Here is a 13,430-nt window from a genome sequence, read left to right as displayed (position 1 = left end):
GAGTTGTCCACACAAAAAATTACCTCTTCAATTAAACAAATATGTGCATCCTTCACAGTGAGACAAATTTACAAGGGATGAAGGTCTACTACATGGATGTGACCGACTTTTGCATGGGCCAGCTTGATACCTTGGTGTCATTGTCTAGGTAATCACAAGAACACCGGGCATTTCAAGACATCTTGGTTGTTTTTAACTTAGAAAATATGATTAGTTACCTGAAAAATGATTTGATCCCGGGATCCTCAGGATAAAAAACATGCGCTCTTTTAAAAAAACTACTGCCTAGGACCACTTCATATCATGATTTGACTCCTAGAGTATTGAGAATACCATCATGCACCTCAAAACCTGACAAACTAGCCTGAACAGGGACTTGAACCCTGGACCCTCAGATTAAAATTCTGATGCTCTACCGTCTGAGCTACCCAGGCCTCAACTAAAACTCTTCCTAGACATTTACATTCTTAATATTAGTGACTTAGTGACCTGAAATAAATTGTTGGAAGTAAAATTAGTTGCCTGAAAACATACTTAAACACAGAATCCTCACATTTAGGGACTGGCGATCAGTTAAATCACCTACTGCCTAGGAGCACTTGATACCGTGACATGACTCTATGAATAGTGGTAATAACATGATGCACTTTAAAAGCTGACGGTCAGCTCTAGGAATGGCTTACCTGAGCAGGGACTTTAACCTTGGACCTTCTTGATAGTATGACTTGACTGTTTGAGTGGTAGAAATTACACCGTGCACTTAAAAACCTGATGGTTGGCTCTAATTAAGGATCACCTGAACAGGGACTTGAACCCTGGCCCCTCAGAATAAAAATTTGATACTCTACCATTTAAAGTACCCAGCCTTTAACAACAAACTGCTTCTACACTTTTAAAGTTCCAAGTACAGCCAATCACAAAAACTAGTTTACCAAGAGTGGCGCACAAAGCGAACCCAGGCTTCAAGTACAGGTACTCCTACACATGTAACATTCCTACTACAGCTGACCACAAAATTAGTTTGCCAAGTGTGGTGCATTGAGTCTCTGAGTTGTCCACACAAAAAAAATACCTCTTCAATTAAACAAATATGTGCATCCTTCACAGTGAGACAAATTTACAAGGGATGAAGGTCTACTACATGGATGTGACCGACTTTTGCATGGGCCAGCTTGATACCTTGGTGTCATTGTCTAAGTAATCACAAGAACACCAGGCAGTTCATGACATCTTTGTTGTTTTTACCTTAAAAAAAGGATTAGTTACCTGAAAAATGACTTGATCTCGGGATCCTAGGATTAAAAACCTTGTGCTTATTTAGAAAAACTACTGCCTAGGACCACTTGATATCATGATTTGACTCCTAGAGTATTGAGAATACCATCATGCACCTCAAAACCTGACAAACTCGCCTGAACAGGGACTTGAACCCTGGACCCTCAGATTAAAAGTCTGATGCTCTACCGACTGAGCTACCCAGGCCTCAACTAAAACTCTTCCTAGACGTTTACATTCCTAATATTAGTGACTTAGTGACCTGAAATAAATTGTTGGAAGTAAAATTAATTGCCTGAAAACATACTTGAACACAGACCAGACTTTAACACCAACTGCTTCTACACTTTTAAAGTTCCAAGTACAGCCAATCACAAAAAATAGTTTGCCAAGAGTGGTGCACAAAGCGAACCCAGGCTTCCATTACAGGTACAGTTACTCATTTAAAATTCCTACTACAGCTGATCACAAAAACTAGTTTGCCAAGTGTGGTGCATTGAGTCTCTGAGTTGTCCACACAAAAAAAAATACCTCTTCAATTAAACAAATATGTGCATCCTTCACAGTGAAACAAGTTTACAAGGGATGAAGGTCTACTACATGGATGTGACTAACTTCTGCATGAGCCAGCTTGATACCTTGGTGTCATTGTCTAAGTAATCACAAGAACACCAGGCATTTCAAGACATCTTGGGTGTTTTTAACTTAGAAAGTAATATTATTGACTTAGTGACCTGAAATAAATTGTTGGAAGTAAAATTAGTTACATGAAAACATACTTAAACACAGAATCCTCACATTTAGGGACTGGCGATCAGTTAAATCACCTACGGCCTGGGAGCACTTGATACTGTGACATGACTCTATGAATAGTCGTAATAACATGATGCACTTTAAAAGCTGACGGTCAGCTCTAGGAATCACTCAACTGAACAGGGACTTGAACCCTGGCCCATCAGAATAAAAATTTGATACTCTACCAACTAAAGTACCCAGCCTTTAACAACAACTGCTTCTACACTTTTAAAGTTCCAAGTACAGCCAATCACAAAAACTAGTTTACCAAGAGTGGCGCACAAAGCGAACCCAGGCTTCAAGTACAGGTACTCCTACACATGTAACATTCCTACTACAGCTGACCACAAAAATTAGTTTGCCAAGTGTGGTGCATTGAGTCTCTGAGTTGTCCACACAAAAAAATTACCTCTTCAATTAAACAAATATGTGCATCCTTCACAGTGAAACAAATTTACAAGGGATGAAGGTCTACTACATGTATGTGACCGACTTTTGCATGGGCCAGCTTGATATCTTGGTGTCATTGTCTAAGTAATCACAAGAACACCAGGCAGTTCATGACATCTTTGTTGTTTTTACCATAAAAAAAAGGATTAGTTACCTGAAAAATGACTTGATCTCGGGATCCTAGGATTAAAAACCTTGTGCTTATTTAGAAAAGCTACTGCCTGGGACCACTTGATATCATGATTTGACTCCTAGAGTATTGAGAATACCATCATGCACCTCAAAACCTGACAAACTAGCCTGAACAGGGACTTGAACCCTGGACCCTCAGATTAAAAGTCTGATGCTCTACCGTCTGAGCTACCCAGGCCTCACCTAAAACTCTTCCTAGACATTTACATTCCTAATACTAGTGACTTAGTGACCTGAAATAAATTGTTGGAAGTAAAATTAGTTGCATGAAAACATACTTAAACACATATTCCTCAGATTTAGGGACCGGCGATCAGTTAGATCAATTACTGCCTGGGAGCACTTGATACCGTGACATGACTCTATGAATAGTGGTAATAACATGATGCACTTTAAAAGCTGACGGTCAGCTCTAGGAATCACTCAACTGAACAGGGACTTGAACCCTGGACGCTCTTGATACTATGATATGACTGTATGATTAGTGGAAATTATACCGTGCACTTTATGACCTCATGATTCTTGAACCCTGGCCCCTCAGAATAAAAGTTTGATACTCTACCATCTGAGGTACCCAGCCTTAAAGGTCTACTACATGGATGTGACTGACTTTTGCATGGGCCAGCTTGATACTTCGGTGTCATTGTCTAAGTATTGACAAGAACCCTGGGCATTTCAAGACATCTTGGTTGTTTTTAACTTAGAAAATAGGATTAGTCACCTGAAAAATGACTTGCTCCCGGGATCCTCAGATTAAAAAACTTGCGCTGATTTAGTAAAACTACTGCCTGGGAGCACTTGATACCATGATTTGAGTGTAAGAGTATTGAAAATACCATCATGCACCTCAAAACCTGACAAACTCGCCTGAACAGGGACTTGAACCCTGGACCCTCAGATTAAAAGTCTGATGCTCCACCGACTGAGCTACCCAGGCCTCAACTAAAACTCTTCCTAGACGTTTACAGTCCTAATATTATTTACTTAGTGACCTGAAATAAATTTTTGGAAGTAAAATTAGTTACTTGTAATCATACTTAAACACAGAATCCTCACATTTAGGGACTGGCGATCAGTTAAATCACTTACTGCCTGGGAGCACTTGATACCGTGACATGACTCTATGAATAGTGGTAATAACATGATGCACTTTAAAAGCTGACGGTCAGCTCTAGGAATGGCTTACCTGAGCAGGGACTTGAACCTTGGACCTTCTTGATAGTATGACTTGACCGTATGAGTGGTGGAAATTACACCGTGCACTTAAAAACCTGATGGTTGGCTCTAATTAAGGATCACCTGAACAGGGACTTGAACCCTGGCCCCTCAGAATAAAAATTTGATACTCTACCATCTAAAGTACCCAGCCTTTAACAACAACTGCTTCTACACTTTTAAAGTTCCAAGTACAGCCAATCACAAAAACTAGTTTACCAAGAGTGGCGCACAAAGCGAACCCAGGCTTCAAGTACAGGTACTCCTACACATGTAACATTCCTACTACAGCTGACCACAAAATTTAGTTTGCAAGGTGTGGTGCATTGAGTCTCTGAGTTGTCCACACAAAAAATTACCTCTTCAATTAAACAAATATGCGCATCCTTCACAGTGAGACAAATTTACAAGGGATGAAAGTCTACTACATGGATGTGACCGACTTTTGCATGGGCCAGCTTGATACCTTGGTGTCATTGTCTAGGTAATCACAAGAACACCGGGCATTTCAAGACATCTTGGTTGTTTTTAACTTAGAAAATATGATTAGTTACCTGAAAAATGATTTGATCCCGGGATCCTCAGGATAAAAAACATGCGCTCTTTTAAAAAAACTACTGCCTAGGACCACTTGATATCATGATTTGACTCCTAGAGTATTGAGAATACCATCATGCACCTCAATACCTGACAAACTAGCCTGAACAGGGACTTGAACCCTGGACCCTCAGATTAAAATTCTGATGCTCTACCGTCTGAGCTACCCAGGCCTCAACTAAAACTCTTCCTAGACATTTACATTCTTAATATTAGTGACTTAGTGACCTGAAATAAATTGTTGGAAGTAAAATTAGTTGCCTGAAAACATACTTAAACACAGAATCCTCACATTTAGGGACTGGCGATCAGTTAAATCACCTACTGCCTAGGAGCACTTGATACCGTGACATGACTCTATGAATAGTGGTAATAACATGATGCACTTTAAAAGCTGACGGTCAGCTCTAGGAATGGCTTACCTGAGCAGGGACTTTAACCTTGGACCTTCTTGATAGTATGACTTGACTGTTTGAGTGGTGGAAATTACACCGTGCACTTAAAAACCTGATGGTTGGCTCTAATTAAGGATCACCTGAACAGGGACTTGAACCCTGGCCCCTCAGAATAAAAATTTGATACTCTACCATTTAAAGTACCCAGCCTTTAACAACAACTGCTTCTACACTTTTAAAGTTCCAAGTACAGCCAATCACAAAAACTAGTTTACCAAGAGTGGCGCACAAAGCGAACCCAGGCTTCAAGTACAGGTACTCCTACACATGTAACATTCCTACTACAGCTGACCACAAAAATTAGTTTGCCAAGTGTGGTGCATTGAGTCTCTGAGTTGTCCACACAAAAAAAATACCTCTTCAATTAAACAAATATGTGCATCCTTCACAGTGAGACAAATTTACAAGGGATGAAGGTCTACTACATGGATGTGACCGACTTTTGCATGGGCCAGCTTGATACCTTGGTGTCATTGTCTAAGTAATCACAAGAACACCAGGCAGTTCATGACATCTTTGTTGTTTTTACCTTAAAAAAAAGGATTAGTTACCTGAAAAATGACTTGATCTCGGGATCCTAGGATTAAAAACCTTGTGCTTATTTAGAAAAACTACTGCCTAGGACCACTTGATATCATGATTTGACTCCTAGAGTATTGAGAATACCATCATGCACCTCAAAACCTGACAAACTCGCCTGAACAGGGACTTGAACCCTGGACCCTCAGATTAAAAGTCTGATGCTCTACCGACTGAGCTACCCAGGCCTCAACTAAAATTCTTCCTAGACGTTTACATTCCTAATATTAGTGACTTAGTGACCTGAAATAAATTGTTGGAAGTAAAATTAATTGCCTGAAAACATACTTGAACACAGACCAGACTTTAACACCAACTGCTTCTACACTTTTAAAGTTCCAAGTACAGCCAATCACAAAAAATAGTTTGCCAAGAGTGGTGCACAAAGCGAACCCAGGCTTCCATTACAGGTACAGTTACTCATTTAAAATTCCTACTACAGCTGATCACAAAAACTAGTTTGCCAAGTGTGGTGCATTGAGTCTCTGAGTTGTCCACACAAAAAAAAATACCTCTTCAATTAAACAAATATGTGCATCCTTCACAGTGAAACAAGTTTACAAGGGATGAAGGTCTACTACATGGATGTGACTAACTTCTGCATGAGCCAGCTTGATACCTTGGTGTCATTGTCTAAGTAATCACAAGAACACCAGGCATTTCAAGACATCTTGGGTGTTTTTAACTTAGAAAGTAATATTATTGACTTAGTGACCTGAAATAAATTGTTGGAAGTAAAATTAGTTACATGAAAACATACTTAAACACAGAATCCTCACATTTAGGGACTGGCGATCAGTTAAATCACCTACGGCCTGGGAGCACTTGATACTGTGACATGACTCTATGAATAGTCGTAATAACATGATGCACTTTAAAAGCTGACGGTCAGCTCTAGGAATCACTCAACTGAACAGGGACTTGAACCCTGGCCCATCAGAATAAAAATTTGATACTCTACCATTTAAAGTACCCAGCCTTTAACAACAACTGCTTCTACACTTTTAAAGTTCCAAGTACAGCCAATCACAAAAATTAGTTTACCAAGAGTGGCGCACAAAGCGAACCCAGGCTTCAAGTACAGGTACTCCTACACATGTAACATTCCTACTACAGCTGACCACAAAAATTAGTTTGCCAAGTGTGGTGCATTGAGTCTCTGAGTTGTCCACACAAAAAAATTACCTCTTCAATTAAACAAATATGTGCATCCTTCACAGTGAAACAAATTTACAAGGGATGAAGGTCTACTACATGGATGTGACCGACTTTTGCATGGGCCAGCTTGATATCTTGGTGTCATTGTCTAAGTAATCACAAGAACACCAGGCAGTTCATGACATCTTTGTTGTTTTTACCATAAAAAAAAGGATTAGTTACCTGAAAAATGACTTGATCTCGGGATCCTAGGATTAAAAACCTTGTGCTTATTTAGAAAAGCTACAGCCTGGGACCACTTGATATCATGATTTGACTCCTAGAGTATTGAGAATACCATCATGCACCTCAAAACCTGACAAACTAGCCTGAACAGGGACTTGAACCCTGGACCCTCAGATTAAAAGTCTGATGCTCTACCGTCTGAGCTACCCAGGCCTCACCTAAAACTCTTCCTAGACATTTACATTCCTAATACTAGTGACTTAGTGACCTGAAATAAATTGTTGGAAGTAAAATTAGTTGCATGAAAACATACTTAAACACATATTCCTCAGATTTAGGGACCGGCGATCAGTTAGATCAATTACTGCCTGGGAGCACTTGATACCGTGACATGACTCTATGAATAGTGGTAATAACATGATGCACTTTAAAAGCTGACGGTCAGCTCTAGGAATCACTCAACTGAACAGGGACTTGAACCCTGGACGCTCTTGATACTATGATATGACTGTATGATTAGTGGAAATTATACCGTGCACTTTATGACCTCATGATTCTTGAACCCTGGCCCCTCAGAATAAAAGTTTGATACTCTACCATCTGAGGTACCCAGCCTTAAAGGTCTACTACATGGATGTGACTGACTTTTGCATGGGCCAGCTTGATACTTCGGTGTCATTGTCTAAGTATTGACAAGAACCCTGGGCATTTCAAGACATCTTGGTTGTTTTTAACTTAGAAAATAGGATTAGTCACCTGAAAAATGACTTGCTCTCGGGATCCTCAGATTAAAAAACTCGCGCTGATTTAGAAAAACTACTGCCTGGGAGCACTTGATACCATGATTTGAGTGTAAGAGTATTGAGAATACCATCATGCACCTCAAAACCTGACAAACTCGCCTGAACAGGGACTTGAACCCTGGACCCTCAGATTAAAAGTCTGATGCTCTACCGACTGAGCTACCCAGGCCTCAACTAAAACTCTTCCTAGACGTTTACAGTCCTAATATTATTGACTTATTGACCTGAAATAAATTTTTGGAAGTAAAATTAGTTACATGTAATCATACTTAAACACAGAATCCTCACATTTAGGGACTGGCGATCAGTTAAATCACCTACTGCCTGGGAGCACTTGATACCGTGACATGACTCTATGAATAGTGGTAATAACATGATGCACTTTAAAAGCTGACGGTCAGCTCTAGGAATGGCTTACCTGAGCAGGGACTTGAACCTTGGACCTTCTTGATAGTATGACTTGACTGTATGAGTGGTGGAAATTACACCGTGCACTTAAAAACCTGATGGTTGGCTCTAATTAAGGATCACCTGAACAGGGACTTGAACCCTGGCCCCTCAGAATAAAAATTTGATACTCTACCATCTAAAGTACCTAGCCTTTAACAACAACTGCTTCTACACTTTTAAAGTTCCAAGTACAGCCAATCACAAAAACTAGTTTACCAAGAGTGGCGCACAAAGCGAACCCAGGCTTCAAGTACAGGTACTCCTACACATGTAAAATTCCTACTACAGCTGACCACAAAAAATAGTTTGCCAAGTGTGGTGCATTGAGTCTCTGAGTTGTCCACACAAAAAAATTACCTCTTCAATTAAACAAATATGTGCATCCTTCACAGTGAAACAAATTTACAAGGGATGAAGGTCTACTACATGGATGTGACCGACTTTTGCATGGGCCAGCTTGATACCTTGGTGTCATTGTCTAAGTAATCACAAGAACACCAGGCAGTTCATGACATCTTTGTTGTTTTTACCATAAAAAAAAGGATTAGTTACCTGAAAAATGACTTGATCTCGGGATCCTAGGATTAAAAACCTTGTGCTTATTTAGAAAAACTTCTGCCTAGGACCACTTGATATCATGATTTGACTCCTAGAGTATTGAGAATACCATTATGCACCTCAAAACCTGACAAACTCGCCTGAACAGGGACTTGAACCCTGGACCCTCAGATTAAAAGTCTGATGCTCTACCGACTGAGATACTGTAATGGAAAAATTTTGCCTTGTGCTGTTTCTTATCCAACACACTCGTCATGTGCTGGTTAGGTGCAATACTGAACATTCTTACACAAACAAATAATCTCTTGTGCCCTGACGTACATCAAGTCTAAACATCTGATGCTCCATTTGACTGACTAATAATTTCTGATATATGTTTGTCTTTTACACCCGGACTCTGGCTCCATCCTATCTGACTCCCCACCAGACCCAAGGCTGTTAAAGCAAATGCATCTTGTCTTGGAAGCTCGGTGTTCCTTCCTTTGAATAACAAGACATGACGATGCAGAAGTGAGAAAGCAAACATTCTCACTCACAGCGAGATAAGGTGGCGCAAACAATTCCATTGCTGCAGAGAGACATTCCACCAGAGCCAGAGAAAGGGGTTAAAAGGCAGAAGCAACTTGAGGATCGTGGGCTCTTTGCATCACACCTTCGTGGTGTGTGCACTGATCTCCCCAGCTGGTTTTTGGTTTGTTGATGTGCACGATCAACATCCATGCTTTTTATTTGCTTTCCCCATTATTTTTATTTTCTTTATTATTTCAATAAATCGCACAAAAGGACAACTCTCTCTCATCTACTTCTTTATGGAAAATTTCCACCACAGAAATTGGCGTCTACGAACAGGATCCGCTGCAGGTCGTCTGGACGGTGTGACCAGGGACGATAGTCCTGAGGACTAGGGTCGCTCAGCCTCCAAACCTCTACAGCTGTTCTGAGTGGGAGGACTGCTCACCCGTCTGGATCGCCTCTGACGAGATCCAACGAACTCAAAATGCAACCTCTACTCGGCCCGGTGAGAGAGATTCCGTTTTGTTGCGACTTATCGAAGAAAAAAAAAAAAAAAGAAAACGGGTTTGAAATTGGTTTCAGGTATTCGGGTTTACTTGGCTCTGATCATTTGGTTTAGGGAAAGTAAGTCAAATAACAATTAATTCTAAAACATCCCCAACTAGACTAAAACAACGACAAAAGAAAATATAACTAGGACTAGAGATGATAATATTTCTAAAACGACTATTTGGCTGAAAACATCCAAAATATAATATTAGGGGAAAAAAATTATAATTTTAAAATTTAATATTTGGGTAAAAAATTAATTAGGTCAAAGTCTGCCCTGGTGGCCGAGACGGTGGTTGCTAAGGATTGGCTCGTGGGACCGAGCTTGTTTTGTCTGTACTGAGGATACAGACCAGTGTGCAGATCTGAGCGCAGTCCAAAGGGAGTGGACAAGGAAATAAAAGACGGCTTCTGAAATACGGAGCGCGTTTGCAGGGGGAAGTGGTTTTGAGATACGAGGGACCCGGGTCTTAGAGGGGCCTGACGGTGAGGGACCACTTCCGAGAACCCTGTCGCTGATCTGAGCGGTTCCCTTTCTACGGAGACGTCCGTGGAAGAGAAATTTCGAAAAAAGGTTCCGGCCGGAACACAAAAAAGTCTAAGGCAGAAAACCGCCGGGACTCTGAAAGATGGGTTCGGGGCGATCTAAGTCTCCACCACCAGACTGCAGCATTACAAAAGTAAAAGTAATTAAAAGTAAAAAGTAAATATGGTTATTAGTGCGTTTCATGTTTCCATTAGTGGGAAACTGGTTATGGGTTCTAAAGGAGAATCGCTTGTGTAAAAGACATATGCACCTTTAAAAGAAAAGTTAGATACAAGAGATGAGATTTGAAAAAGCAAAACTATGAAAACTAAAGCCCTAAAAGAAACAAAAGAGAGATGAGAGTAACAGAAAAAAAAAAAAAAGGAGATAACAACTCTGGGGAAGAATTGTTTGCACTCTGCCACACCACACGCACACCACACACACATCATGTCAAGATCAAATGCTCCCACTGTTTCTGCTCTCTATTCTAATGCAGAACCGAGCGCGATGAGGGTAAATCCGGATCTGGACTCCTTTCCCACCATCAGCAGAAGAACCGAAGGAGAAGAAGCGCCGACCAACAACCAGAACGGGGTGGAAGCTCTGATACCACAGCAGCTGGAGGACACAGACCACAGCATGGACGCCTCACAGACTCCCACAACGTCTGCAGCCATCACGTTCTGGGCTCATCAGATGAACCAGCTACTACAAGCGTGTGTGTCTGACAGACACCTGCTTATGACAATCAGCAAAGGAAAACAAGGACAGAGCAACAGCAGAGAAGACGTGCTCTGACACAGACACTGGTTCAAACAACAGGAGAGGCTTCAGACGTGATCGGCCCAAAAGAGCTGCATCTGAGGATCCAGGAAAGGTCTGTCATCGAGGAACAACTGTCCCATCTACGTCAGGCTTCACCCGCTGGCGCTCACATCAGACTGATGGTTGGGGAAGGAGGAAGGTGACGGTTCCTTTTCACGTGACGTACAAGACGGTACCGCAAACACACACACACATTCATACACGCAATGAAGAAACACGCTTACAGCTGATACACGCTCAAATTCATGTTCATGCTTATCTGCTTGCAATGAAGAATCGCTTTTTGCTTAAAAAAATCCCACAGAGTGATTTTAAAATGATGACAAACAGCTAAATGACAACTGCTGCATGACTTTACAGTCTGATGGGTTCAAACTATTTTAACTTGCAACAAATTCAGTAATAAAATCCTCTATGTTTCTAAAAGGGTTTGTGCACAATATAGGTTTGTCTGGCCAGACTATAGGAAAACAAAACAGACTGTAGAAAAAACAAAACCAGACCATAGGAAGACTGAAACCGACTGAAACAGACTATTAATGACTATTAAAGGGAAGACGACTATTAGAGAGAAGTAATAATAATTACTGTACGTACCAGACTATTAAAGAAAAACTAATTCTTTCACTGTCTTGTGCAACATCTGACAGCAAGACACCTTAACATTCATTTTTGCTTTCAAACTTGTGCCCAGTTAAATTTTTAGGAAGAGATCTTGTGTAGTTTAGGTATTTGATTGATTTTCACTCCAGACGGAGTGCAGGTTACATCTACAGACATTCTAAATAATCCCTCTTTTGTTGGTGTTAACTTCAGCTCAGCTGTGCTCTTATCAGTGGCTGCTGAGGGGGGGCTGTAACTGAGGCCCTCACACAGGCTGCATCACAGCTTGTTTATGATTTCACACACACACTCAAACTGACCTCAACTTCATTCTTTTGGGATGAACACAGGTCTGCGCTTGCGATTTCTTTTACTAACGAACAAAAAAGATTTTTGATGTTTATTCTACAGTTCCACACGTCCCTCTGTGAAAACATGATGGAGACAGATGCAGGACGTGGGTCCTTTCGTGAACAGATGTCAACGGGGTGGAGACTGGTGAACGACTTCTGACCCCATGTGACGTATTCACCTACTTTGCATACTTTTAGAAAACCTTTTTTTATTTTGCCCGTCATGTGCAGCAAACAGTGAACTGGGTACCTCCGTATTCTAATGACACACTACATGCTTTTGTTTTTATTTTCATTTCAGAGGACGCTCTGACCCAACACTCAGCCTTACAGGAAGCCCTGCTTCCCTGTGGCTCACACACAGACATGATGTAGGTTTGATCAGAGGATGTGAACCAGTGGTCATCACACCTAAATCTGACCACAGACCATGTAAACAACAACACCCTCTTGAAAGAAGCCATAGATGGTGTTACTGCAGACACCTCTAAGATACTGAAACATTGGATGCTAAAGGCCACAAAGAGAGCCTGTCTAAATTACAGTTTGTTCAGACTAAGGTTATTTTCTGGGTCATTGTAATTACAGCTGATGGCAAATCCATCTCACCCAACAGATTTGAAGCAATTTGAAACCTGCCTAAACCGTGCACGTATAAACAGCTGATGTCTTTTCTAGGTTTTTGTTCTTATTGTAGGACTTTCGTTCCTAACTTAAATGTCTTTGAGGCCCCACTCAGGGTTCTGATGCAGACGTCTTCATCGTCCACTTCTTGTCTCACGTGGACGTCTGAGGCTGAACAACGTTCACTGACCTCATGCTTGCTCTTCAGTTGGCTCCTACCTTGGGTCTTCCTGATCTGACCCTATGCGACCTTTCACTCAAACAGTGGATGAGAGATCAGGTTGTACGACTTCTGTTCTTTGTCCTCATACTGTGTCTTTGATTCTTTTGGAATAGATCCCACTTTCTACAGCACGATGGCTTAGATGCAACACCACCTTACTCAACATGCTGAACGTTACTATCAAGAGGTCGTCTTTGAAGTCTGGCACTTTGCTAAGACACTACTCTGCTCAGGCTGCAGAGTTGATCACATTGACTGAAGCTAGTAAACGAGCAGAAGGAGAGTCTGTTACCATCTACATGGACTCCACAGACGCTCTGTGGAAGCATAGGAAGCTTTTTTGAAGTCTAATTGCAAACCTATCTCACATCATGATTAGGTTCTGCTTTGCTGGACGCTGTCCTGCTGCCTACAGCTAATGCTGTTTTTACATCATCAGTGACGACTTTGTTTCTGCCG

The 13,430-nt window shown here is 41.1% G+C and overlaps 1 long non-coding RNA gene and 8 other non-coding genes across 9 annotated transcripts; 1 reads left to right on the top strand and 8 right to left on the bottom strand.

The window, feature by feature from the left end:
* Positions 1-361: 361 nt before the first annotated feature.
* On the bottom strand, positions 362-434 carry trnak-uuu (transfer RNA lysine (anticodon UUU)). The gene has a single exon. It is a non-coding gene; the product is annotated as a tRNA-Lys (tRNA).
* Positions 435-1,409: 975 nt separating this feature from the next.
* Positions 1,410-1,482, bottom strand: trnak-uuu (transfer RNA lysine (anticodon UUU)). The gene has a single exon. It is a non-coding gene; the product is annotated as a tRNA-Lys (tRNA).
* A 1,335-nt stretch (positions 1,483-2,817) lies between these two features.
* trnak-uuu (transfer RNA lysine (anticodon UUU)) lies at positions 2,818-2,890 on the bottom strand. Its single transcript has one exon. It is a non-coding gene; the product is annotated as a tRNA-Lys (tRNA).
* A 686-nt stretch (positions 2,891-3,576) lies between these two features.
* On the bottom strand, positions 3,577-3,649 carry trnak-uuu (transfer RNA lysine (anticodon UUU)). The gene has a single exon. It is a non-coding gene; the product is annotated as a tRNA-Lys (tRNA).
* Positions 3,650-4,624: 975 nt separating this feature from the next.
* Positions 4,625-4,697, bottom strand: trnak-uuu (transfer RNA lysine (anticodon UUU)). The gene has a single exon. It is a non-coding gene; the product is annotated as a tRNA-Lys (tRNA).
* A 976-nt stretch (positions 4,698-5,673) lies between these two features.
* On the bottom strand, positions 5,674-5,746 carry trnak-uuu (transfer RNA lysine (anticodon UUU)). Its single transcript has one exon. It is a non-coding gene; the product is annotated as a tRNA-Lys (tRNA).
* Positions 5,747-7,081: 1,335 nt separating this feature from the next.
* trnak-uuu (transfer RNA lysine (anticodon UUU)) lies at positions 7,082-7,154 on the bottom strand. The gene has a single exon. It is a non-coding gene; the product is annotated as a tRNA-Lys (tRNA).
* Positions 7,155-7,840: 686 nt separating this feature from the next.
* On the bottom strand, positions 7,841-7,913 carry trnak-uuu (transfer RNA lysine (anticodon UUU)). Its single transcript has one exon. It is a non-coding gene; the product is annotated as a tRNA-Lys (tRNA).
* A 1,048-nt stretch (positions 7,914-8,961) lies between these two features.
* Positions 8,962-12,326, top strand: LOC129604130 (uncharacterized). The gene is made up of 2 exons (XR_008694786.1): positions 8,962-9,770; positions 12,183-12,326. It is a non-coding gene; the product is annotated as an uncharacterized LOC129604130 (long non-coding RNA).
* The last annotated feature ends 1,104 nt before the right edge of the window (positions 12,327-13,430 follow it).

This window comes from Betta splendens, chromosome 5 (genome assembly GCF_900634795.4).
Source record: "Betta splendens chromosome 5, fBetSpl5.4, whole genome shotgun sequence".
Taxonomy (NCBI): Eukaryota; Metazoa; Chordata; class Actinopteri; order Anabantiformes; family Osphronemidae; genus Betta; species Betta splendens.
Note: the sequence above shows the minus strand (reverse complement) of the source record. Positions and strands in the feature narration are given on the sequence as shown.